This window comes from Drosophila eugracilis, unplaced genomic scaffold (assembly GCF_018153835.1).
Source record: "Drosophila eugracilis isolate 14026-0451.02 unplaced genomic scaffold, ASM1815383v1 contig_2155, whole genome shotgun sequence".
Classification (NCBI taxonomy): Eukaryota; Metazoa; Arthropoda; class Insecta; order Diptera; family Drosophilidae; genus Drosophila; species Drosophila eugracilis.
Window position 1 is genome coordinate 1503074 of NW_024573039.1, and position 27456 is coordinate 1530529.

General features: G+C 41.5%; 1 protein-coding gene across 6 annotated transcripts in view; it reads left to right on the forward strand.

The window, feature by feature from the left end:
• Positions 1–1278: 1278 nt before the first annotated feature.
• LOC108105013 (dopamine D2-like receptor) overlaps positions 1279–27456 on the forward strand; it is a 94719-nt gene continuing 68541 nt past the window's right edge. For 5 of the 6 annotated variants that reach the window (XM_017211407.2, XM_017211410.2, XM_017211411.2 and 2 more), the window contains exon 1: positions 26684–27444. The gene's annotated coding sequence lies outside the window, so the exon portion shown is untranslated. Of the gene's footprint in view, positions 1501–26683; positions 27445–27456 lie in introns of those variants that run through there. The other variant, XM_017211408.2, reaches the window with a different exon arrangement.

The following is a 27456-nucleotide window of genomic DNA, read 5'->3' on the forward strand; positions in this document are numbered from 1 at the left end:
GTTAAATAATCTATGATCCTGTTTTGTTTTGATTCTGCTTACTGTAACGGTTAAAGTTATTAACACATATACACACTTAAAAAAACATACTTGCATTTCGTTGTTGCTTTTGTTACGGCAATTGAAGATCCACTTAGCCTTAAATGTTGTAATTATCATATTTTCTCTTTTCTCTTTCCTCTTTATTTTCTTTCCTCTTTTTCCCGCACGATCTGTTAAATGATCTATGAAAATGAATAACAACTTTTTAAGCGCCTAATTTCGAGTGTGACCGGATGTTGGCTAGCAAAATATTAACATATTGTTTTGTATATTTGCATTTTGGAATTCTCTGCATACCTGCAATGGTCATACTTGGCTTTAGATTAACGGCTGTTTTTTTCTAAACATATCTAAGTAGATTTAAACAAGTGTAAACAAAAACTTAGAGGATCATTTAATACGTAATTAAATTTAAATATGTGTCAAATAAGTGAAAAAAGGAAACTTGGAGGATCAGCAGAAGGCTTACTGAAGGGAAGGAAGTCTAGGAGTACGTTGTTTATTTACCATGGTAAGTTTTAGTTATACATACATATATGTATGTAAATTATGTACATTCTGCGGCATGTATGTTCATATGTAGTTTGTATAATTTGTCTAAAAAAAACGTTAACTATGCTGGGAATACGATCACCGAAATCTCAGGATTAAGCTTGTGAAAGTCAGCTGGCCAAGTTTTTATAAGGGCGGTGACGTCATAGCTCTTCAAAACAATACCTTAGTTCCATGTTCTGCCAACAAATGGGTGTATAAAAATTACAGATGTCGCTTTCGGCAATGGCCATATAAGCTTTGAAATTGGCAAAGTAATAGATTATTAATGGGTGTACAGAAATCACAGATGTCGCTTTCGTCGTTTGGCAGATTTACGCTGCAATAGAATAGCGAAACTGGGCGTTTCTCGACTATAAAGATACTCATTGTTTTTGGCCTCAACTTATAGATAATATTTAATTTGGGTATACGTATGGGGTAATACTTAAAAAAAAAATAAACAAGTTTATTAGAGTTTATTATTATATTATTTAAGCTTTTAAAAACTTACAGCGCAGTATCCCAATTTTAGTATTTTTATTTATTAATCAACCCATATTAGGCTATACGATTTTATGTAATATTCGAATGCTTGGATAAAGAGGAGGCGAAATTTTGAGAGAGGAGAGCGTAATTCAAGATCTTTAAACCTCTCTTCTCCATCTCCGTCATTCACTCTTTCAGTCTTACTCAGTTGGCCACCCAGGTAGAACGAGTAAATTTGAGTAGTAAATTCTGAGTGTTCTTAAAAAGTGTTCAAAAATAGATAAAAAGTTGTTTTAAAGTGTTCGCAGCAGTGTGTGCTCTGAGTCTTGTTAAATGTTTATTGTTGCAAAAGTGATTTAATTGTTTTTTTAAGCCAAAATGCAAATTACGCTAATCGGACTAGTGCAAGTGTATGTGTGGGCGTCTGCCTATTTCTATGTAAGTATTTGTATAAATAGATGTATGCATATATGCATGCATAAATATATGTGTATGTGAGAAATTTACGCAGTTGTAAAAAAAAAGAACTCAATGGAAAATTTTTGAAAGAGATAACAGTAAAAGCAATATTTCCGTAAATTTAACAAGAAGCTTGGGTAATATGAGAAATTAAGGTAAAAGACCTTAGATAAACGGAATTTACTCTCATAAAAAGTGATGAAAAAGCTTTTATAAAGTGGAAAGGTGAAAGCATTGAGGGGATCTCTGGCCTGCCCAACCTCTGCGACTAGCAATCATTTATTCCAGTTTCCAGGGTTATTCTCGATAAATTGTCAACCTTTTAACTAAAATAATGATTGATAATTATTTTTACTCAAACATTCTTTTCAGTGTATTTAAAATATGGTTTTTCTGCTCTCTCTGAAAACAAACATAAACAAAAATTCCCCTCAGACTGTCACAATAATGTAAGTTATTGCGCAGTTTTGTAATCATAAAGTAATCTTTATAAATCAGCAAATGATTTTCAGTGGCCGTAAATAATTTGATTATTTTTCATACACAAGAAAATATGTAGGTATGTCGATTCGATAAAATAACCAATTGAATCACCATTTTTGGCCATGCTGTACTAGCATAAGCTAGCAGAGAAACAAAATCAATTTATAAAACAAACAAAATAATCTTAAAATTAGAAAGAAATCACTACAAATATGAAAGGATATTTCGGTTGGGTAAATACTGCGAGTACATGAAAAGTAAATCTTCTGCCAATATTAACTAACTCACAAATGACTTGCCGTCCATTTTACCATCCTAAACAAACAGTACAGATATGCACTAAAGCCCCGGCGTTTACCCCCTGCTATCCTTAGCTTATATCAATTCCCCTTACAGGACGAGGTCCTTGTGCCCACCTAAGTATGCTAGCGATTTAAAGCAGCCAAAGAAATGGCGCCCAACATACACACACACACAGATACAGCTTCCCCATGCGTTGTTATAAACAAATTCACACATTTCGAAATTCGAAGTTCGAAAAAAAAAACAAACCCTCACAGCCGAAGCAGCTTCGTGTGTGTAAAATTCCGCTCTTTGTTTAAGTTAAAAGAGAACTTAAGCTTGCTCGCTCTTAGCTGCTCTTTTTGGCCATCTTCAGTTGGTTAATCAAATTTAACATTAGCCAACGTAAGTAAAATTTCGCCGCAATTAAATGTCGCCTACTTGTGGTTACATGGATGTGGCCATGTCACGCGCCTTTTTGGTCAATTCAACAAAAGCGCCAACTTAATTGCAACAAATAAATCATAGGGACAGCCTGTGTGTGTGTAAGTGTGTATGAGTGTTCGTGTGTGTGTGTAAGTGCGTGTGTTGGGTGTGGTTGTTGAGCAGGGGGTGGGTGATGAAAGTGCTAAAGAATTGGCAAGGACATCTAGCCTGGCCGGCTGGTTGACTGACTCAGTTGTTGCGTTTCGCACATAAATGTCAAGTGCGTGTGTGTTGTTGTTGTTGGCCATGTTAAAACACGCACTCTAAGTAGCTTTACACGCACACGCATACACACAGAGATGAGGCCCAGACAATGCAATTCGCCTAACGTGAATTCAGGAATCCTGTCCTACCCAGCGACCGACCCTTTATTTCCCATTGCTGGCTGGATAATGAATGCCAATAAGCTGGCCATAAATAAAATTGTTCGACTTGGCCCTTTTGTTTATATTGCTGATGTTGTTGTTGTTGTTCTTCTTCTTCCTTTTCTTTTTTTATACATTTTTTTGGTTGTGGAAATTATGCCGGAAAGAAAAATCACACGCCTCAAAAGTTTGAATGACTTGATTCGCCTGAATTTTCACAAAAAAAAGAAAAAAAAAAACAAGAAGCACCGCGAAGGGAATTGTCCTCCGAAAAGATCTGTGACACAGGGCCAAAAAGATAAGCGAAAGTTGGCCTAATCTTCAAAACTGGGCTGACTAGAAGATAAATTATGGCGATTTAAAATCTAATAAAAAAACTCAGATTTCCCTTTGGCCTGGCATTCAGATTTGGCCAAAAGCTTGGCCACTTACGATTAGAAAATCAAATGAAGAATAAATAAAGTATTAGTAGGGCAAAGGTCAGATAAGATCTAGCTTGGGCTTGGGAAATTTGCTTAGTTTAAGCTGCTGATTTATAGAATTTAGAAAGTCTTAGAACGAAGTATCCCTTTTTCTAGCTTAAATGGATGTTAGAAGGTTGATTTCTTTCTAGTAAAATTCTTCATCTTAACTATCCCTATCCCTGCTTTCGTTATACTAACTTTCATTGATAAGGCAACATTCTACTCTCCGATTTCCCTGGCATAACTTTTTTTCTGATCTCTCACTAATTGCTCTTGGTTTTTCCTCTAAATGTTTTGATTTTCCTTCCCCTTTTTTTTTTTGTTTGGCGGCCTCTTTCGCGCTGTTTTCCTTTTTGATGTTTGAATTTTGTGGTCAACATTCACGATTCCTGATGTCGGAAAGCGAGCCCCTTGTGGGTGTGCTAAAGGAGAAAGCAGCAGAAAGGAGAAAACGAAAGAGAAGCTGTTGATGAATGGTGACTGGTGAGAGCCTTAGTGTCACCACTTTGTGTTATGGCTTACCCAGGCACGATCCTTGCGGCTGCTCAACTGCTACTGCTGCTGCTGCTGCTGCTGCTTCCAATCAGACGACCGGCGACACATCGCCTTGATTGAGCCGCACACGTAATACCCGTAAAACGGCGAGAATCCTTGGCTTTAAACTCGAGCCTTTCTGTCTGCGAATACGTAAGGCCAGCGAGCTTGGTGAATCTCACAGCGTACAGCCACAGTCATAGCCGCAAAAACCCGGCATAATCAACAGGAGCAGTAGCAACAACAACAACAACAACAGCAACAGCAACAGCAGCAGCAGCAATAAAAGTGAGCGGCCAACTCATTCTGAATGACGACAATCAACTCAATTTTTGGTCGGTTTGTTGAGTGGCGGGATGAGGCAGTCAGGCCAGCCAAGCCAGCCATCCAGCCAGCCACACACATTCGACAATTCAAGGCAATCCCCCCAGCCAGGTCTTCTCTGTTTTTGGTTTTTGGTTGTCTCTCTCTTTATGTGTGTGTGTAGAATGGGTTCCTTAAGCCGTTCCCTGAATCCCATTCCATTCACCCATCTGGATCTACCGACAACGCACATCGTATTTCACGTGCCAACAGTTTTGCATATTTCATATTTAGAATTTGATGCGCCACAGCGCGGCCCAAGTCAAGTCATTGAAGGCGGATGTCTGCGATTGAGACACACACATCCCGACCCATATACATCTATACACACCCCTAACACACCTTGTCCTTGGGCTACAAAACCACCCATATAGCCATATACAGAAGCCATAACCCAGCATCTAACATCACTAGGAAAACATATGCAGGCAACAAATTACGAGGCTCCTTGCGGGCTGACTTTGTACTGACTTTGAACAGTTGGCAGTGCGCAAGTTTCCCGCTCTACAGCCTCTTCGATCTGTCAGCCATTGTGCGTATCCGTATCCGGTTGTCTGTCTGTCTTTTTGTCTTTCTGTCTTTCATGGTGTGTATGTATGTTAGTATATATGCTTAGTACATTCTGCCTATTTGCATAAACAGTAGCAGCAGCAGCAGCAGCAGCAGCAGCAGCAGTAGCAATCTCTCAGCCTGGGCGAACACGAAATCTGCTGCACAGATGCGCTGAGAACTTTGGCCAAGTCTCTAAATGTGAAGAGCTGAGGATTTGTCAATAAATTCCAACACACATTGCCATACATGGCAGGCATTTGGGGATGTAATGGAAGGCATCGAAGGCAGCGATTTATGATCCGATCTGATGATACTCGATACTCAATTCATGAGTTAGTTGAGGGTGAAGTGTGATGCTGATGATGATGCTGATGCTGATGCTGATGCTGATGCTGATGCTGATGCTGCTTCTGCTGGAATCTCAATCTCAATGAATATCTCAATAGCTTATTTATGAAACTATGTTTGGTAGTGATAGGCAGGCTATAGAGGAGTTTGACTTGGGTTTTAGGAAGAAATCTGAAAGAAATACTTTCTTCTTTGGTTTCTATTCAAACTTTTAGCCTTTTAAGTATCTTTCTTAAATGAAACTTAAAGTTGTAGTAAGAGATTATCATAATAAACCTTCTTAGTGGATAAATCTAAAACCCAAAATAATTGAAAACATTTATAATGACCTGCTGTTGTTAACCGACTTAAATCGATTTTATTTTTGGTTATAAGTTTATGAAATTTCTCCAATACATAAAACTTTAACCCCCGCCAGCTCATCTTCGATACCAAAAGCTCAACCCTTCTCGATTCAGAGAAATTCCAAGCCAGATGAGAGAGCAGAAAGGAGTTTGAGATGTTGTTAGCCAAAGGAGGGCTAAAGGATTTGGTTAAGTAGAAAATATGGTTATGGCTTCTGTAAAAAAGGGGGATTTGCCAATTTGAGTTATTCGAACGCAATTAATGGCCAAACATTTTTGAAGCATCTTTTTGGCCTGGCCCTGCCTGAAAATGGAATCCGATGATTGAATCAGGGACTGGGACTTTGCTGAAACTAAACTGGGTTGGCTAGAGAGGACGACAGGTGCAAATAGTAGAATTGGAAAACGATACATAAATTTGAAGTGAAAGCAAAGCTGGTAACGAAATTCTTGTTTCTTAACTCTTTTTAACCCCTTTTTAACCCCTTTTTACCCCCTTTTTACCCCCTTTTTAACCCCTTTTTACCCCCTTTTTACCCCCTTTTTTTACCTCAATCTTTACCCCTTTTTCTTTTTTGGCCATTATATTTAGGCAAACGTCTTCTTTTTGCCTTCTGCCCTTTAGTCAAACTCTTTTTTTCCTGTAGACCTTTTCGTTTTTTTGGTTACCCAAGCAAATCAGAACCAGCTACATACGTTCTTCTCTAATAAAAAGCCAAACAAATGCCTGGAGTATCTTTAAGATACACGAAAGCGAAAGATACAACAGAAACTTGAGCTACTTGAAGGGGGTGGAGAAGGAGGAGAGGAGGAGCCATGCGAATTAAATATTTGCTTAGAATATATCAACTCATATTTTTTACACGTCATTGTGCATGCGAGATTATCAACGTCATAAATCATACATACTCGCACAGTCTTTTCATAAATATTTACAAAGGCTCAAGGGGAAAAGGGGAGTGGGAGCTATATATGTATATATATATGATTATATATATATATATATAAAAAAGAGAGAAAGGGAGAGGGAGTAGTGCTTCTTAGGATTTGGAAAATGCTTGTAGTTATAGGGTGCAGAGTGCAGGTGATGAAGCTGCCTCTCTGGAAATGCAAAAATCCTTTCAACGTGCATCCAACTATAGCACTGACACTGTGTGAGTTTCTATCTATCTCTGGTATCAGTGCTCCCTGGGTTCGCCTTGTAGCTAAACGACTGCTGCCGCCGCCGCCGCCTCCTTACTTCGTCACAGCCGGAGAAATTGTTTTCACTAAGTCACTCATCATCGTGGCCCGCGTCCTCTGGCACATCTTCACATCTCTCCATCTCAAGGATGCCGAAAGGTAACTCAAGCTGGGCTGCTTCATAGAACCCTGAAAATGAGTAACAACTACGCTAGTAAGGAGGGAGTAGGGGTAAGGAGGGAGTAGTAGGGGTAAGGAGTGAGTAGGGGTAAGAAGGGAGTAGTAGGGGTAAGGAGGGAATAGTAGGGGTAAAGAGAGAGTAGTAGTGGTAAGGAGAGAGTAGGGGTAGGGACGGAGTAGGGGTAAGAAGGGAGTAGAGGTAAGGAGGGAGTAGGGGTAAGGAGTGAGTAGGGGTAAGGAGTGAGTAGTAGGGGTAAGCAGCGAGTAGTGGTAAGAAGTCAGTAGAAGAGGGTGGGGGGGTTAGGGGTCAGGGGTTGTTGGCAAGTCGTTTTGTTGTGCTCCTGTCAGTCGAAGCTTATAGCTGATGAGGCGTGTTATATGCATTTTATTTTCCCCGCCCCTTCTACGATCCCTGCCTTCCTGCTTTTGGGTATTCCATTTCACCCGTTACCAGTTAGTGTATTAAAAAAAAAATCCCCTCCGCTGACACATGCATGTGTGTGTGAGCGTGTGTGTGAGCGTGTGTGTGTGGGTATATCTTTGGTTCTCCTTTTCTTGCTGCGGTTGTGGCAAAACGATACGCTGGAAATTGCATTTTGAGGTTTCTGGGATCTGGGATACTTCGCTCTGACATGTTGTGGCATGGCATGGTGTGAATGTGGATATGCCTTTGAATGTAGTTGTAGATGTGGCTGTAGATGCCGTCGATGGCTGGTCGATGAGGCATTGCACACACACACACACACATACACGTTGACTGGGAATCACTCATTTGTTATTCCTGCCACATAGCGCTAATGAGCTGGAGGCGTCTTTCCTTTTGTAGCTTTCTGCCAATGTGCCACCTTTGTGGCGCCCTCATCAATTAACACGTCAGCTAACGGTACTAGCTAATGTTCGGCAATCAAAATCGCTGAAAAGTGTTAATGATAGCCGCCGAAAAGATTGGCCAGCTGGGGCAGCCAATTTAAAGCAGCTGGAGGTGAAGTGGTACAGTATGTGAACCACATCCTTATCCCTGGCTGGTGCCTGGCAACCCTAAGTAGCCCAGGACATCAGCCAGCTGTGGACATCAATTGTCCTTTGGCCAGTCGCAACGCACACGCATGCAGAGTCTAAAATTGAGAGCCTAAACCATTTGATTTGCTTGGTTTTTTATTCCCCTTTTGTAATCGATAAATGATTTTGTTTAGTGTTGTACACTTATATTACGTATACGCAACGTTGGCCCTTATAGTATGCTAAATATCCCGGGTTACGTTGCCAGGACTACAAGCAAGCATCGATATGGTTGTGGATGTGGGATATGGATGCCACATGACATACCTAAAAGGATTTGGACTTAAGCAGCTTACCATGTAAACAGCGCGGGCATACACAGACACACACACGCAGACAAATACAGGCGAACGAGCACACACACACACGAATTATGATGCATACTTTTATGTAGATTATGAACATACATATATATATATATATCTATATACCCTAACATACTGGGCACAGTGGGAGAAAGGCGCAAAGACAAGGATATGTTGGTGTCGTTAGATCAATATTTAAGCCAGGACCTGCCAAGGATGTTGTCTTTTCTATGACCCAAAGATGACAGCCACTTGATATGTTGTTTGCCATACAAAAAAATATAGGGGGGAGAGGGTGTTCTAATTTTAATCAAAGAAGTAGTAGTAAGAATAGAGTTTAGGTTTTTTGATCTAAAAGATAGAAAATCCATTCTTAACCATTACCTTAACTTGGTTAACCTTTTGTCTCACTGTACTGCTGACTTATGGCTAACGTTATGCAAGGGCCAAAAGGTACTATACATACCGAATATGGCTGCAGCTGACGCTCCAAACTGATGATCCCGACTTCCTGATAGCCCCTGGCCTGGCCCTGATTTGCATACGTAGAGAGTCTCAAGTCACGGCATCTTTTTTTTTTTTGTCAGCCAGTCAGCTTGGCCAAGAAATGGGCGCGCTTGCGCCTTTTGGATGGGTAAAGGGGGAGCTTCCTACGAAGCGGAAAAATTGTTCCAACTGCAAACGAGTCCATCTGTCCTATGTATCCTCTGTATCCTCGGTCTCTCCATCCAGCAACCATCCCGCAGCCAGCAGGCAAACCATCTGCCCAACTTCCTGCCTCTGCCAGGCTGCCCGGCTGTTCGGCTACTCGGCTGCCTGCATGCAAATGAGCCTCATATATCTGCCGCTTCTTGCCATGCTTTTCCACTTGTTTTTTAGTTAGCTTGTTCGCCTTTATAGTTTTGCCTGTTTTTTTTTTGCTTTCCACTTTTAGTTTTTTTAGTTTTTTCTTTTTTTTTTAGCACGTGTCGTCTCTTGTCCCGCCTTGGATTGAGCTTGTTATGTAAAACTTTAGACTTTTCATAGTTGAGGTTCTTTTTTCTTTCTTTCTTTTTTGTTCTGCCGGATCCGTCTTGGCAGCTTCTGGTTCTGTTTACCTCCCTTCTGGCACTTGGCAACCCACTTGAGTGTGGAGTCCTGAGTCCTGAGTCCCAAGTCCTGAGTCCTGCGCCATATGTCTGTCAGTTGGTTAACTCAACTGCTTTGCATCAAAATATCAATGCATACTTTTGGGCGGGCATAGGCATAAATTATGGCCCGGGATTTGCAATCGAGAGGTTGTTATGATAGCTTCCCACTACCGCCAACAACCTTTCCTTGACTATCGAAAAGTCAAGCTCAGCGCCCTGAAAAATCGGTTTTCAACTTTCTTGGGCCTTGTTTTTAGGGCCTGCTATATGGAACAAAACGAAATGGAGATTGAAAGTGCAGGCTAAGGAGCAGAAGGATAACAAAGTGACACATAGAAAGTGGTTAGGCTGTTGAAGACTGAGATGATGGTTGATTGTGCTTGAGCTGGTAGGGTTAAACTTAATGTAAAAGTGTTTAGTTGTAGTTATAGAAGGGTTTGTAGGGGTTAATCTCATGATATTATATCTTATTTAAGATCGTTATAGTGGGGGGATAGGTTTTGGATTAAGCTTTATGTTAGCTTAAAAATCTACTTAATTTTTATCAAGACTTTGTTTTAGAATAAAGTTGAGTGATGAGTAAAGGAACTTAATACTGAGATAAACCTATTAAAAACTAACTTAATACTAGATCTAAGATCTCTACTTAATCAGAAACCATCTCAAAACTCTTTCATTATTTCTTTTAAAAACTTTATTAAACATTTTCCCAGAACAAGCAAACTAAATTTGCAATCTTTTAAAATCAAAAATTATTTGCTTTATTTTTTTTTTTGTCATTAATTTTATTGCCATTGCTGTTGGTATTAACGAGCTGACATGAGATTAATCGGGATTATATAAAGCTGCATGCGATACCTGATACATGCTGGTAGCTTGGTGTGGGGGGGGGCATGCAACATTCAATTTGAATATATAATATATATACTTATATATGGCATGCCCTGCCCATTCATTTGTCATCATGCTAATCGGGTTGCCTGTCATTTTGGCCACCATAAGTTTTCCCGGAATTTCACAGCAGCCGCCCAGTTGCAATGGTAAAATGTGAAAATGCGAAAATGATACCGCTTGCTGGCTCGCAGGCGAGCTTAGCTTTAGCGAGTTTTGGCCAGCTTAACGCATAATTTACGATTGGTTTTTTTTTCCGGGGGCAAGTGCCGTCGCTGCTGCTGCCGCTGTTGCTGCTATGCATGGAATCTTTAATTAAAAATTGAATAATAACCAAACGATAAGCCAGCATATTTGCTAACGGACCACGCCCCCCCCCACTCCCCTCTCTTGCATGCTCAAACAGACAAACGCACAGAGCGAGACAGAAAGAGGGCCATACGTAGCTGAGAGCTGATAATTACAAATTACGCATACGCCATGTGAATCCCCCCTGATATTCGATTCTTGCCCGCACGCTACTGCTACTGCTACTGCTGTGTAATTTATTTATTCACGGTTTATCTGCCGTCGCCTGCACAGCGGAAATAGAAAAGTAAATTGCTCTTAATTTGGGGGAAAATTGTGAAAAATCAAATGCCGTTCAAGTTGTTTACGCTGCCTGGCATTTTCCACCATCCCTACCTTCCATTACGCATTGCTTCCCATAAAGGGAATGTGTATGGGTGTGTGTGTGTGTGTGTATGTATGGGTGTGCTTAAGTGCATCCTGCTCTTTGACTTTGCCAATTGTCTGTCTGCCAGTTTCAGCTTCAGCTTCGCAGCTTCCCAAGTTACTCCCCCCCTCCCTCTAGTGCCCTCTCTGTAGTAGACATCCCCCGCAGTTTTTCCGGGTCTTGGCAGCTGACTAATAGCTTGATAAACTGCATGCCACGCTTTCATAATGAACGACAGCCCCATCCTGCCTCGCTTTCCCTTGCTTTCTTCTTTGCTTATTTGTCTATTTCACACGGCATTAAACGATCATATTTAGTGGGTGGAGGTGGGTGTGTGGGTTAAACAAGAGCTTATTAAGTTGAGACCAAAAAGTTGGCCTTTTAATAGGGGAAATTGTTAAGGAAATCAAAAGGGGTTAAGGCTTGGAATGATTATTGGAGACAGCAGTTAGTTTTTCCTTGCTTATTGGCTGGCTTATGGTAGGGTCATTTCTCTCACTGCACTGCTGTTGGGACACTTCCGATTTAGCCTTTTTTACACCGCTGTCCGGAACTAAGAGAGAGAGATGTGTTAACGCATTTGCCATGCCCATTTGCCCACATAAGCCCTGACGTTCAATGGCTCGTCATTGGCGAGAAGAATTCCTGTTCGCCATTGCTCTTAACTTTTGTTCTTTTGTCGCAACTGAGGGATAACAGTAAGGACGATGGCGTGGCGTGGATGCGGAAAACAGAGCACAGGGCATGGAAGGAACACGGCATCGGGGCAGCCAACAGACAACAGACAGCAGACAACAGCCAACAGCCGACAGGCAGCAGACGACAGATATGTATGATGAAATACAAATTAAATTTTCCCTGGCACAGAGACACAAGCGCTGAAAAATCAGATATGAAATGTAAAACTGAGTAAGGATAGCTTGGAACTGATGGTGGGTGGTGGCTGGATGATTTCTAGAGCACCATCCTGTGGGGGTTTTTTTGGTAAGAACGAGCCATTCCCACATATGTGAGCCCACTTCATCAGCGGAACGCTTCCGTCGTTGTGTTTTCCTGGCCCACCCCTGGCCCAGCCCTCTGCCTTCGTCGCCCTTTTTTTTGTCAGTGAGAACTCAAAATTCGAAACGCGCGGCAATTGAAGTCAGAATTTAAATGGGATTCCTCTTCACTCATCAGCACTTGTCTTGTCCCTCATTGCTGCTGCTTCTTTGCACACCAACCACCCCCAACCCCCCTACAATCATCCCCAGTCAGTGTAAATACGTAAAAAGGCGTATAATTTGCATGAGATTTGATTTCACACCAAAGACGAAGGGGCGAAGGGGGGGGCTTCTGCACAGCCAAAAACTTGCTACACAGATGTGAAAAGGGGCGAATGAAATCTGGCTAAAAGTTGAATAGGGGGTTTGGAGGAGTTGAAGTTGCCACCCAAAAACCGCTGTGTAGCAAGTGTTGAGCTGGATGTATGGATATCAACTAGTTTGGCCTTGGGGGGTGGGTGGTGGGGTGGTGTTGAGTAAACTTAAAGCCATGCGTGTTTAGTCTGAGAAATTCTTGAATTTAAGGTTGAGGGTATTTAGTTTAGGTTGGTATTTAGTATTGATTGTTTGTCTTTAGAGAGTATTAATGGGAAAAGTGTGGGGAAAATATAGGGAAAAGTGTGGGGAAAATGTAGGGAAAAGTGTGGGGAAAATATGGGGAAAAGTGTGTTTTTATACTTTTCAGAATCGTTAATTTGAGTTTTTAACTTGAAAAATTCATTTTTTTTAAGTTAAAAGTTCAATTTCGAAGCTTTTTTCCCAAAACAGAAGGTTTCCTGTTCCCAAAGTCTTTCAAAATGTTATCTTAAATCCTTCGATCCAATATCCTTTTATCCTAAACAGTCTTTAGGATCGTTATTGAAGTTTTTAGCTTAAAAAATAAACTCTTTTTGTGTTGAAAGACCAACTTTGAGGGTTTCCCATTTCCCGAAGTCTTTCAAAATGATAGCTTATACTCTTCTATCCAATATCCTTCGATCCTATATACACTTTAGGCTCGTAAACTTGAAACTTAACTTGAAAACTTCACTTTTTCTAATTTGAAAGAACACTTTCGCAGTTTGCTTTCCCCAAAAAAGAAGGTTTCTCTCTTCGCTCTCTCTTCCCAAAGCTATTCAAATTGCTAGCTTACCTTCTTCTTCTAATCAAACCCAAAGTGTTATTGAGGAATATTTTCATCTTAAATCAAACATCATCATTGCCATAAACCTTTAAAGGTTTAAACCCTATCAAGGGTTTTCAGTTATGAGCTAAGTCAAAGCCAGCCAATTGTTGGAATGGCTGAAAATTTCGATGCCATTGCAATGTTGGCAATGTTGGTTAATGCCTGATTTTATGCTGGCATACCTTATTGGCTTTTACCTTACACTCCCCTTTCACTTTTCACTTTTCACCTTTCACTTGGTTTTAACCCCGTTAGCCTACTTGGCTACTGAAAACGCTAAACAATTGCCGAAGCGTGCCCGGCTTTGCCTCAGAGCAGAGCGCGGCGCGTTTCTTGCAATTGACAGTTTTGGATTCAGATACAGATACAGGATATAAACGCAGATACAGATACAGATACAGATACAGATACTGCTAGCAATGGCAATGGCAATGGCATTGGGCAGGGAATGAGAAAGGGAAATGGAAATGGCATATTGCCTGCACTGTGTTGAGTACATATAAAAACAATAAGCCGCTCTGTCAGCAGGCGATGGGTGGGGGGGGTGTTGGATTCGATGTGCCAAAACCAAATAAGTATGAATATGAGAGGTAGGGAAGGAACGCAACTAAGGGATACCCAGTGCTCCTGAAGAGATTTTTAAGCTTTTAGGGTTAAGAGGAAAACTTAGGCAACTTTCTTTATAAGTTTTAAGTTAGTTAGGTGTCTTTAATAGATATATATATGTCTGATTCTTCCTTTAGAAACCATAAAAATGTTAATCTAACGATCTGAGTTGCTATCTTTGATAGTAAAAGATGATAAATAAGCTAAGTAACATGAAATGTTAGCTTTATAAGGTATATAAACTAAAAATAATGCAAGTACTAAGCTTACTTAATACCTAACTACCTTCAAATCTTCAAGATAACTAACCGATAATCCTATCTAACAGATATTAGATATATATATTAGCTATATTAGCTACTACCTCTACTCTCCTTTCAATTTAAAACCAAAAAACCCATTGAGCCACCTTCGATAAGGCCTCCTTTCAAAGGGATATACCCTTGTTATCGTGTCAAGTGTCGGGTATAAAAAATACAAAATCAAACCAAAAAAAGGGGGCGGCGTAACCAAAGAGTGTAGGGTAGGGGGGCGTGGTGGTGTAGAGTGCGAAGAAAATGCGTACAACAATAAATATTAATAAATTTCACATGATCATAAAAATAAATTTGTGAATCCAACACAGGCACACAGGCATACTCACACACACACAGGCAGGCACACTCACACACACACACACAGAGAGAGAGATAGGGAGCCCAGTCAATACACACAAACATATTACATTATAAGGCTTAGCCATAACAAGGCAATCACATTATTAGGCAACGCCCAATGCCGCCCCCTTTTTGGTTTTTGGCCAGGCTGACAGGTGCTGGCCCCCCCTCATCTTCCGAGTTTTGTTGGCTGGCGTTGGGTGGTGTTGGGGAGGAGTGCGGAAGAGGACACACACACATCCCTACGTTGTCGTTGTAACGGTAATATAAGCATATGCAATAAGGTTATCTTATTACCCTGCGAGCGATGATGATAAAGATGAGGGAGTGAGCAGGAGGAGTAGCAGGAGATAGTAGCAGGAGAGGGTAACAAGAGGAGCAGCAGGAGGAGCAGCAAGAGGAGCAGCAGCAGAAGGAACAGCAAGAGGGGAGTTCCACCAGCAAATGACAGTACACACACTCCGGCACTTGGAAATCGATGCAAAAATTTAGCACCCAATCCCCCCCCCAGAACATAATATCTTATGTTCGAGCCAAAAAACCCGGATCATCTTAAGCTCAAACGCCTTTCGGGTAGAGGTGTTGCCTCTGTTAGCACCCCCAACCCAGTCTCATTCTCAACTCCAACCCGAATCCAAATCAATATGCTGTTGGGACATTTAATCCCATCGCACAGAGATATGGTGGTCGCTTGGCTTGTAATTTTCACTAGATAACATCATTCTTGGCCAACAGATTTGCCAATTTCAACGGCCAAGCAGGCGGCACAACCACAGCCAATAAAGCACAACCGGCAGGGGCAGATCCTCTGCTTCAGCTCTAGCTCTAGCTTCAGCTTCAGCTCTATCTCCAGCTTCATCTTCAGGTGAATTGTCAGCTCTTAAGTATCTCTGATTGTGACAAGTGGCCCCACACTCACACACACTAACACACACATGTGCCGGAATGAGTCCAAGTACTGTACTCCTTCTTCTCCTCCACCTGCTGCTGCTGCTGCCTCATATTCCCCATTCCCATTTCCCCCCCTTCCTGCTGGCTAGTTAATCCCACCTTTCGTGTGTTCAGAGAATGCCATCTCCACGCCTCGCTATCCAAACATCCCAAAAAAAAAAAAGAAAAAGAAAAGCAGCATCAGAGAAAAAAACAAATTGAAAGAGCTATGGGTGCAACGAGTGGCAGGAAAAGCAAACCCCAAACGGCAAAACGGAAAAGCAAACAAACATCGACGAAAATAAATTTAGGCCAGCTTTGGGGGTCGAAAATTAGTAATACCCTTACAAGAGGCTAAGCTGAAGGTGTTTAATGAAACAGATTTAGTGGCTATGACTAAGATTAGGCTAATTATTAAGACTAAACTAAGGCAGCTCTATGGTGGAAAAACTTCCTTCCTAATCGAAAAGAAAGAATTTTAAAGGCAATTTCTTCTTCTTAGAGTTTTCCCTTTGACATATCAGCTTTTTGAAAGCAAAAAAAGATAACACAACAAGGCTTATGTTTCAAATTGGCCTATCAAATGATAATGCCCCATGTTGCAAGGGTATAGAGAAGAGGCAGAAGAAGCTGTAGAAGAAGGGGGCGTGCGAACCAAATGCGGCGACCAAAAAATGGACCAAAATCGATAAGAATGTAATTTGCCATAATTCAAAGAAATTTGCTCGGCATATTGGCTTTCCCTTTTGCTATATAGAGAGATATATATAGAAAGATATATATAGAAAGATATATAAAGATATAATATATATATATACAGATATAGCACATATAAGACCTGTCTTAGGAAAGGTGTTTGTTTGTGTTTTTTTTTCTAATAACAGCAAAGAGCAACTCTGGGGAAAAAAGATGAAAACAAGAGGAAACGCTATAGTCGAGTGCCGCGACTATAAGATACCCATTACTTACTAGTGGAAATTACCCAAGCGCCACCTATTGTCGGAGTAAGAATGTCGAGTAACTGATAGTGACGTCACTGCCCATATGAGCCCTTTAACCTAAATTTCTTCATAAATACCGAAATAATGTTCCGATTTGAACAATCTTTGGTAAACCGATGGATATTAACAGGAAGAAGTTAAACAACGTCAAACGAAGGCATTCATGATATTATTATAGACGCCACAGTGATCCGCGGTTTGTAGGCGTTAGAGTGGGCGTGGCAGGATGCTAAAATAACTTGCGCTATCCCGGGACCTCAAGAATCGTCATGCTTAATCTCAACTTTGTATCTGTTATAGTTCCTGAGATCTCAGCGTTCAGACGGACGGACGGACGGAAAGACGGACATGGCTCCATCGACTTCGCTATTGATCCTGATCAATAATATATATACTTTGTAGGGTCAGAAACGCTTCCTTCTATCTGTTACATACTTTTCAACGAATCTAGTATACCCTTTTGCTCCACGAGTAACGGGTATAATTATTAATGGTTAACTTAAGGCTAAGATTTTTATACACAGAGAGACAGGGCCAGCACTTAAGCTCAAGTAAATTTCGAGCCTTATTGTTGTTCTCAGTTTTTAATGTTTGACTAGTAAAACACATTTTACATATTAAAAAGACAGAAACAGAGAAAGTCAATAAGTAAACTAATTAAAGACTAATTGGTGAGCGTGTGTTTTGGCCTGGAAGTTAAAGTAGATTTTTGCCCTCTAAGATGCTAGCTTGTTAACTGGACAAGCTGTTTGCTGTTTGCTGTTCATGAAAAGTCTTTTTAGTGTTTTCTTCAATAAAAGTAATGCCCCATCGCCCCATTCCCTACCCCCTCTTATGCATTAAATTGACATTCATATTACTTATTTATGCATGGGAAATTAATTTTGATATGTTGATTTCTCGCATGAGCAAATCCAACATGCCATACAGTCACACACACATACCTAGGCAATCAAAATGCTTGAACAGAATGCAGGTGACATGTATATATATAGGTATATATATAGGTATATAATGTACTATATATATATCTATACATATGTACATTCCCATTTATGGATGGCTTGTTTATCTGTAAATAATGGAGCAAGCTTGGCTGTGCTTTTAAATTATTGAAGACTTCATTTTCCACTGAAACAAACACACACACATACACACATACTCATCTTGAAAAAAGAAAAAAAAAAGAAATTGAGGAAAAGCGAAAATTGACATTAAAAGTTGATGATGATTAAACCAATGCCAGTCAGTCAGCGAAGAGAGAGAGAGTGCAATGTGATTTAAAAAATGTGATTGCCATAGTTTAATAAATTAATTATTCCATTTTTCCACTTTTTCATTTAGCTCTTTTATTTGGGTTTTGTTTTTTAAGCAATTAGAGGCAAATCATAAGCGTTAATTGAAAAGTTTATAGTTAACCGGAAGTTGTTTTAAGGTGTTTTTATACCCTTTACTCGTAGAGCAAAAGGGTATAGTAGATTCGTTGAAAAGTATGTAACCGGAAAAGGAAACGTTTCCGACCCTATAAAGTATATATATTCTTGATCAGGATCAATAGCGAAGTCGATGGAGCCATGTCCGTCTGTCTGTCCGTCTGTCCGTCTGTCCGTCCGTCCGTCTGAACGCTGAGATCTCAGAAACTATAACAGATACAAAGTTGAGATTAAGCATGAAGATTCTTGAGGTCCCGGGATAGCGCATGTTATTTTAGCATCCTGCCACGCCCACTTTAACGCCCACAAACCGCAGAACACTGTGGCGTCTATAATAATATTACGAATGCCTTCGTTTAACCTTCTATAACTTATTTCTGTTTCTATCTATCGATTTACCAAAGATTTTTCAAATCGAAACAATATTTCGCTACTTATGAAGAAATTTAGGTTAAAAGGCCTCACATGGGCAGTTACGTCACTATCAGTTACTCGACATGCTTTCTCCGACAATAGGTGGCGCTTGGGTAATTGCTACCAGCAAAATGAATATTTTAAAACAGTAACGGGTATCTAATAGTCGCGGCACTCGACTATAGAGTTACCTCTTTTATTTTTGTTTTTGTTTTTGGGTTTTCTCTTTCGAATTTAAGGAAAATTATGGAACTAACAGAAGTTCCATTTTCCATAGCTAACTTTTGGCCTTCTTGATTGCCATTACCAAAGCCTAAGGTTATTATTTTTGATAAAGGGTGGTAGAGGTAGAGGTAGAGTGGTAGAGATAGAGGTAGGGGGGTAGAGGTAGAGTGGTGGAGTGGTGGAGTGTTAGAGTGCTGCTGAGTGCTGATCAGGTTAAGTAACAGCGTGAATATTCGCGGGGCTTATATAATTTATGTAGGTGAAGCCAATTTGGCTAACCATTTGGGCCATTTTAATCACTGACTTTGTCATTAGTTATGCACGGCAAGGCCAGCCAGCCAGCTAGCTATGTTAATGGGCTGAAAGGAGTTGTGGCTTTCGAAAAAGCGAGATTATACATAAATTGAAAGCCAAAGGAGGAGGAGTCCTTACTGAAAGAGGGAGAGAGGCTGTTCTGAAGGATATCTCCAACTTTGCTCTTTGTCTCTGGGAGTTTCTAGTTCGCTTCCGTTGCGCTAACTCATTGTGCGCACTTCCTGTCATCCGGTCCTGGGCTAGCTTACGGGTCGTAAGCATTAGGCAGTATAGTAGAGACCACCTCCTACTCCTCTTCCTCCCCTTCTACTCAACTCTCAAACATCCTTAGGGACGACATCCTGGCATCTAATTGTTTTTAATCACTTTCCAGTTGCCCTGGCTCGTCCGCACACAAATGCCTTTGGGGCGCACTTTGATTGGCAAAATAACGATTTCTACGTATATAGAATATTAATTATCATCTTCATTGGGGTTACTGCCTAGCCTCCTGCTGCTGCTTATCCACTAGAAGATCTATTGGTCGGTCAGTGGGACTCTACAGATTTGGTCAGTGAAGCGTGAGAATCAGTTGGGTGGTAAGCAGTTGGTCTCCAGCTGCCAAAATGCATTTTCCAGCTCACTTTTGGCTAGCAACCAGAACTCACTCTCTCTCTGTTCGTTTTCTTGTGATAAATTCAGCATTTCCCCATTTTCCATTTCCCCATTTCCCCATTTTGCATTTTGCATTTTGCATCTTGTGTTTACTTAGCATAACTCGAGTGGGTCGAGTCTGAGTGTCGTCCTTGTTGTCGCTGCCACTCTTAGTGGGGCAATTAAGCGATAAGCTAGCTAAATACACAGCACTCTTCAATGCTACGCCTTCCTACGCCGTCCTCCCCCCCAAAAAAACTGTCAGACGAAAAATTTGCAATGGAAAATGGAAAAGACACAGCATTTTCCTAGGCGGCGAAACACAATGAGAATAACAGAATAACAACAAAGTTTATGTAGATAGTCTGAGAGAGAGAGAGAGGAGGGAAGGGGAGTGAGCTAAGGGGGGATGATAGAGGGGATGATAAAGGGGAGTTTGAGGGGGCTTTAGAAGATGAAGATAACCACTTGGAAACTCATTAGTTGGGAATTATAATTAGACAATTATTTGGTTTTTAATTCATTGTAGTGGATGGGCTGGATGGCTGGGTTGGATGGCTGACTAGATGGATGGCTGTTTGGCTGGCTGGCTGGCTGGCTATGATTATTATTTCTATAATTGTTGTGTTTATTGGTTAGAAGAGAGAGAGAGAGGCTTATAGTTGTTCAAACTACAAACTAATATAGTATGTATACGTATTAAGTATACGCCATGTATGCCAGCACTATGACTGAGTTCTAATGCCCAAATGAAATGCCACTTAATGGTTTTAATTAGTTGTCTAAACAGCTCTCGTCTCACTCTCTCTCTCTCTCTCTCTATCAAGTGGTCTTCTACTCCTGCTGATTTGTGAATGGGAAGATGTGTGTAGGTGTGAGAGTGTTGGTGTGTGTTTTGGTGTGTGTTGGTGTGTTAGTGCTGTCCAGGACTGAGGTTAGCCCCCTGATATATCCTTGATGAAGTGTTTGCCCTCCACCGCCGTGTGATCCGTTACCACAGTCCACATCCTGGACCTCAAGCCAAGGCTACAACTTCATCTTAGACCTGCTATGGCTCTCAGATTCATTCATTTTGTGCGGTTTTCCGAAGGCTTAAACTGGGGTTCTGGGTTTCTAAGAGCAACCGCAGGGCCAGGACACTAAAACATACAGGCCAAAAAGGGGGGGGGTGGGTGGTTGGTAGGGAGGCGCTTGCTGTATACTTACACTTCAACTCATTAGCGCGTAAAGAATCTTAACGCTTCAAAATGAATTAATTTTCATCCAATTTGGCATTCGGCGTTGTCACAAAAACAAGCTCGCCTTCTGAGATCTCAACGGGGATGAAGGAGCAACAGCAGCAGCAGCAGCAGCCGCCTGGGGGGCAGCCACATTGTCGTCGTCTTTTGGCTCATTATGCACCTGCCTCTTGCTGCCTCTTTCTACCCCCCCTTTCTTTCTTTCTTTCTGTTTTTTTTTTATATAAATTTCTCCCTCGCTTTGTTTAATTTCTGTGCTTTCTTTATTCTGCTCGCTGATTTTGAACTTCGCCGTGCACTGATGTAAAGTCCGTCCGCTTTGCCAGCCTGCGTATCCGTTCGCCGGTTGCGTATGTGTGTGTGTGTATGTGTATATATGTGTGTGTGTGTGTATTTAAATCCGATTTGAATAATTACAAATTTCAATTGTATGAAAACCAACGGCTGCCTCTGCCTCTGCCGCCGCCTCCCCTTGACAGCCAGCAATATGATGCCGCCATATGGAAATGGCAACGCGGGGATTGCGGATTGTGTGTGGATTGGTGGGTGTGCGGCCAGAGGGGGGAGGAGGGGGATGTAGGTGGCAGCGGGGTGAAGCGTTTCGGAGAAGGCAGCACGAATATTTACCGTACAATGGTGGCAGTCATGGCAGCTCATCGCTGCATTGAGAGAAAAAAGGGAGAGGAGGGAATATAAAGACTAGAAGCGGGAATTTGAAGGGTACGTGGTAGGTGGCAGTTTGGAAGTTATTTAAATTAACCATTTTTCCTTGTTTTTTTTTCTCTAACTAATTACCTAGTCTTTTCTCTCAGTGTCCTTGTCGCAGTCGCTGCTTTTCACAGTCGCTGGCCACGAAGACAGCAACAACAAAGGCGCCGACGACAACGGCTTCTGTTTCTGCCGAGTTAAAGATAAGATTATTACCCACCGTGCCAGGCACACTTACATACACACACTACACTACACACACACACACATACCACACACACACACAAACACACTCATATTCAGATAGCGGCAGAACTGGAGAAGCTTTGCCTGCTGCTGCTCTTCGGGGTTTATTTTGGTATTTCGTTCTTTTTCCTGCTCGCAGCTCGCAGCTCGCGTTGACAGTTTTTTTTCTTCTGCTTCTTCTGTTAGTATTTTCTTTTTTTTTTCCTTATATTTTTGTTTTTTTTTCGTCAGGCGTGTTCATCCAACGCTCTGCGGTTGACTATTCCGACTTTGGTTTGTTGCTTCGCCAAAGCAGAGCAGCCCAGCATCGCAGCTCCACTCTGGCCTTTCATCACGTTTGAATAATAATTTGCCTATTCTCTGCGGTTCACACTGAATGAATTGCGATATTCCACAGTCGACTAGGTGAAGGGAGAGAAGGGAAAAAAAACATAAAGATTTCTTCTTCTCTTTTAATTCAATTAATTAAAATGATTTTTATTGCTAGAGGAGAAGCTGCTTAAAAGGATACTCTTGGCAAGAGGTATTTGTGGGGGTTTTCTAATGATTAGAAAGATGTTAAAATATTATTTTTAATTTTTATTTTAAGAGAAAAGAAAACTAAACTAATTTATGTGTGTTATAAAGCTGGCCTTTGGCTATGTGAATATGTTAACTATTTATGGCTTAAAAGTGGGCTTAAACTTGCTCAAAGTGGTGTTTATTTCTAAAAAAGAAGAACCCAAAGTTACAGAAAGAGTTAACTTTGGGTTCTTCTTTTTTAGTCTTTGTTCTAAGTTTTGTTTAGTTTTAGGTTGTCAAAAAAGTCTTGCGGTATAAAATTGGTTACATTAATGTTGATGATAATGCCCCTCTCATAGAAGCTCGCTTCCCTATTGGCAAAAAACAAGGCGAAGAGTGGCGCATCTTGGACCACCTCTACACCAGAACGAAGACGTTGATGCCATCGTTGTGCGGTGGAAATGGAAACTGTTTTGGGTACATAAACTGCACAAACTTTATTGGCGGCTTGAGATGCATTTTTGCCTTTATCGTAGAAGTACTACTGTAAAATATGCCCCATTTTCTCTTTATTTTGCTTCATGATTGCGAGGCTAAAACTCACGAATGACTTAAAAGAAAGAAAACAATCAATCAAACCCGTGGTTAGCGCCTGAAATGAGCTTTCCAAAAAGGTATTGTATGACCTGATGATGCGACGAATAAAACAAGAACTACTACCAACTAGCTAAGATACCGCAAGACTTTTTTGACAACCTAATATAAAACTAAGCCGATTAATTTATATTTTCACTTTTTGATAGATTTTTCTATGCTTTAGTTAAGGTTTAAAATTTTTAAGTTCTAAAAACAAAAAAAGAAGTTCTGATCAGTTTAGGAGGTCTCTCTTACCCTTAAAACTAACAGAAACTAAGAGAAATTTTCTTCTAATAAAAACCAACTAAGAATCAGCCATCAAACTAAGTCAAGTTCAGTAAGGTTCAGTCTTATCTTTCTTATACTCAAAAAATAATCATCTTTTAACCTTTCTTTCTCTGACAACTCAACTCCTTAATAAAAGATTCCCTAAAAAACAGTTTCTATGCAAGGCGGCTATCCTGTTGAGCTAAGTTGCCCTCTGGAAGCTCCTCTTGCAGCACTCCACTAGTGTTCGGGGGAAACCAATTAGTAGCCGGCTCCCAAGTGCTGACCCACTCGAAAATGATATATTACGAGCTAACCCCCGTTTGCCGCTTCAGGTTCATAGCTGACAACCTCCACTGCTCCTCCATTGCTGGTCACTTATCAGCAGTCGGCCATCTGTTGGACTCGAAGACCAAGTTGGGTGGCGTCTGGGTGGTGGAGGAGGGTTCATCCCAAGTGGATGGGGACAATCTACTGTTAAATTACTTTAACTCGATTCATTTGCAATTGCCGTTTTTTTTTTGGTTTTTTGGTTTTTGGCATTTATATTTTTTTACTTTTTCCAGTGAAGTGAGGGTGAGGAGGGGGGTGTGAGTGTAGGGGTGGAGGTCACAAAGCAGTCCAAAGGAGTGCCCCCTCCCCTTACAAAACCCCTACACTAAGCCTGCAAGCGACAGCAGCAGCGTAGCAGATACCTGAACAGACTTTTCTTTCATGCCCGCACCATCCCCTTGCTAGCTTTTCCTTTCCTTTCTCTCTTTTTTTTTTTTTTTTTTTTTTTGGGTTTTCTTCTTTTTTTCCATGTGAGTGCTGGTCGCTGGCTATAAAACAGATAAATTGCAAAAGTTTTCCCAAATATTTTCACAAGACGACGGCAAGCCGATGGCTGGCTAGAGGTGTGTGTGTGGTTGTAGGGGGTGGGGTTGAGGGTGGTAAGAGGTAGGTTTTTGGGGCAACAGGCCAGGTAGCGCAAAAATCTGCAATAAAATTTTACCAATAAACTTTAGACGCACACATGGATGGCCGTCCGGCACAGATGCGAATGTAGAAGGTTGAGAAGGTTGAGAAGGTTGGGATGCGGAAGCAGCAGCTAGCTTTGGGTGGTGGAATGCGGACAGGTGGAACTTTTTGGTGAACTATACTAAATTATTGTAGTTGGTGAAAAAGTTTTTCGTTGCCCCTTACTGGTTTTCCCCCCAGCAGTTTGTCGTTTTTTTTTCCCAACCATTTTTTCGTTTTTTTTCCATTCATTCCCTGTCTGATACAGGCAAAAAAGTCCTCGAGTCCTCCTAGAGTCCTAGAACAAACACCATGCCCACAAAGCAAAGGATGGAAATTTGAACACCTTTCGACATGTCCTTAGATTCCTAGGATATGGGTCAGCTTCCTTGCTTTCCGTTTTTTTTTCCATGATATATGTTAGGAAAAGGAAAACCCTTGCCCAAGTCAGCATTTTGATGTTTCCTAAAGATTTCTGTGCAGACAAACCAATTATGGGGCAATGAGATTGAATATGGAAAATATATATAGTATATAGTATATAGTATATAGTATATTTATGGTAGAGTAAAGAAGGATGCAAGGGGCTGCTTGTGTTGCATTCGAAATTACGTATCCGCAGAGTGTCCATGTGACAAATGTGCCAAACTTGTCCCGCAGACTTTTTTTTGTTTTTGTTTTGCCAGTTTGTATAGCTCTGGTGTTTGTTAGTTTAGTACACCCATTCAACCCGATGGATGCCCTGGACAAATACACCCCTTATCCACCCCCTCTCCCCTCCTCACTTTGGCCTGGTTCCGGGGTCAGTACATTGTGGGTCAAATGTACGCCCCAAGGTCGCCGTGTTTTGGCAATTGAAACTTTGCATTCCCAGCGGAATGCCAATGGTGTTGGTGTTGGTGCTGGTGCTGGCGAGCCTGGCAAAGCCAAATTAATCCCAAAAATCTTCCCTACTGCCTACCGCCTATCCTTTCCCTTAACAAATTCCTCCCCCATCCAACCACCTTCTCATGCATTTTCATGTTTTAGTTGGTAATGGGGGAGGGGGGGGTGGTGAGGTTGGTTGGCCGGGAGGGGGGACGGGGGCTGGCTTAATTTATTGATTTGATACATGTGGCTGATTCCCATCCTGAACTGCCCCCAGGGCGCGAATTTGGATTTGTGATTTGTGTAATTTGTGCAACTGTCACTAATTTCGGTCCATAGATGGCGCTATTCTCTCATACTCTTGCTCCTAGCTCCTGCTTTGGGCTCCTAGCCAAGCCACTAATAACTTTGTCATTTATGGGATTTATGTGGGCAACTCCAGAAAACGAACGGAGACGTAAACAAGTCCCGACTACCAAGTCCAAGTCCAAGGAACTCTTCTATAGGGGAGAAAGGGCACAAAAAAGAAAGGACGGGGGAGGGGGGTGGAGGGGGCGCAGAACTTTCTTTAAGTTTTGGTAACCCGGGCACGTACGCGTGTGGATACAATATGTCATAGTGCCAGGAGTAGGATGACAGGGATGAGGAGAAAGGGGGAGTAAGAGGAGGAGTAAGAGGAGAAAGTGGAGATGAGATGGGGAAGCTTCTAGAGTGCCATGGTGCAAGCATGTGTTGCGATTCCATTGAAGTGGCCACTACTATATACATATATATATTGATCCCATTGAAAGGAAACCCACTTACAGATCCTCAAGATCGTCATCGTCATCGTCATAGCCATCATCATCATCATCGACTGATGTTTATTGGTGGCTCCGCGATAAGACCATCACCACCACCGAACCACTTACATACCGATGTGGCCGAAAAGTGCCGATAAAACTTTCACTAAGCTCCAGTTCCCAGTCCCCAGTCTTAGCCTTAGCCCCCTCCACCTCCTACTGCTCATGACCCATGAAAAGTGTCCTTGCAGCCAATGGCCAGCTGACGAATTTGGCGCGCGCGTCACATTAACGCGGCTAATGGTGAAAGTTTTATGCCTGGCTTCGGCTTCATAATGTGCAACACTTGAGAGCAACAAGGGCGCCTTAACGCTCGTTTCATGTGGAATTTAACTTGGCCGGGCGCACGCTATGCTGTAAAAGTGTGTTGGCCTCCTTCAGCTTCCAACTTCTACTTGCTACTGCCACTGCTCCTGCTCCTCACTTTTAAGGCATAAAGAGAGCGCTTAAGAGAGTCCATTTTTCTACGGATGCTGTTGGAGCCCCAACCGAAGCACCCAAAAAGCGGGCGCCCAAAAGTCTGACAGGACCGCCCGCCCCCCATTAACGGTGTCTCCGAAGAGCCAACTTCGAAAGCCCTTTTGAACGCCCCTTGGATCTCGAAGGCACGACTCGTTCTCGTCCTCGTCCTTTCGTCTTTCGGGCTTTCGGGTTTTCGGGCTTTCGGCTTTCGGCGCTTTCGAGTCCTAACATCGGCGGCCAGCGTGTCGGCTTCGTGCGAAACGAATCGGATTTGGTCAGGGGTCCTTCGTCGACGCTGACTCGACAGTTGGTTATGAAATCTGAACGTGTTCGCACGTGCCGCACGGATCTCGCAGCAGCTAAAGCCATCAACTCAACTCAGTTCCACTCCAATCAGTACTTCAGTCGCATCGTATCATCAGCCCAGACTCTGACTCTGACCGCAGGAACAGAAACAGAAATCGAAATCGAAACATCGTGAAAGTGAAAGTGAATAGGATTTGATTTGTGAGAAAGCAAAGGAAAAAAAACTGAACAAAACAGGAAAAATAAACATGAAAATATAACTAAAAAAAAAGAAAGTAAAATCAAAAGTGAAAATCAGAGATTGGAAACATTTTCAGGCCAAGACTTTGTGTTCGCGCTTCGTCCTTAGTTAGCCATCCCTCATGAACTTTAACCAACTCAATCAACAAGCTGCTCAACTACGGTTGCCACACGATATATGCATATATCCTTCAATCTGATCTGATCATCAAAGTTATATATTTTCTAGTTACAAGTTCCAAAAAGTATCCGTCGGCGTTAACAGTTTTCTTTGTGTTCCAAATTTGTTTTTTTTTGTAATTTTTTTTAATGTTCTAACAAGAAAAAACCAAAAAAAGAAAATTTAAAAGAAAAACCAAAAGAAAAAAAATAAATATATAGTTAAGTGTAAAAAAAAAAGCCAAAAGAAAAATACAGCAGAAAAGTGTTTTGGAAAACTGCAAAAGGCGAAAACTGAACCTGAACTTCGACTGAATTTAAGTACCAAATACCAAAGCTAGAGGGCGCAATGTAAGTTGAAAT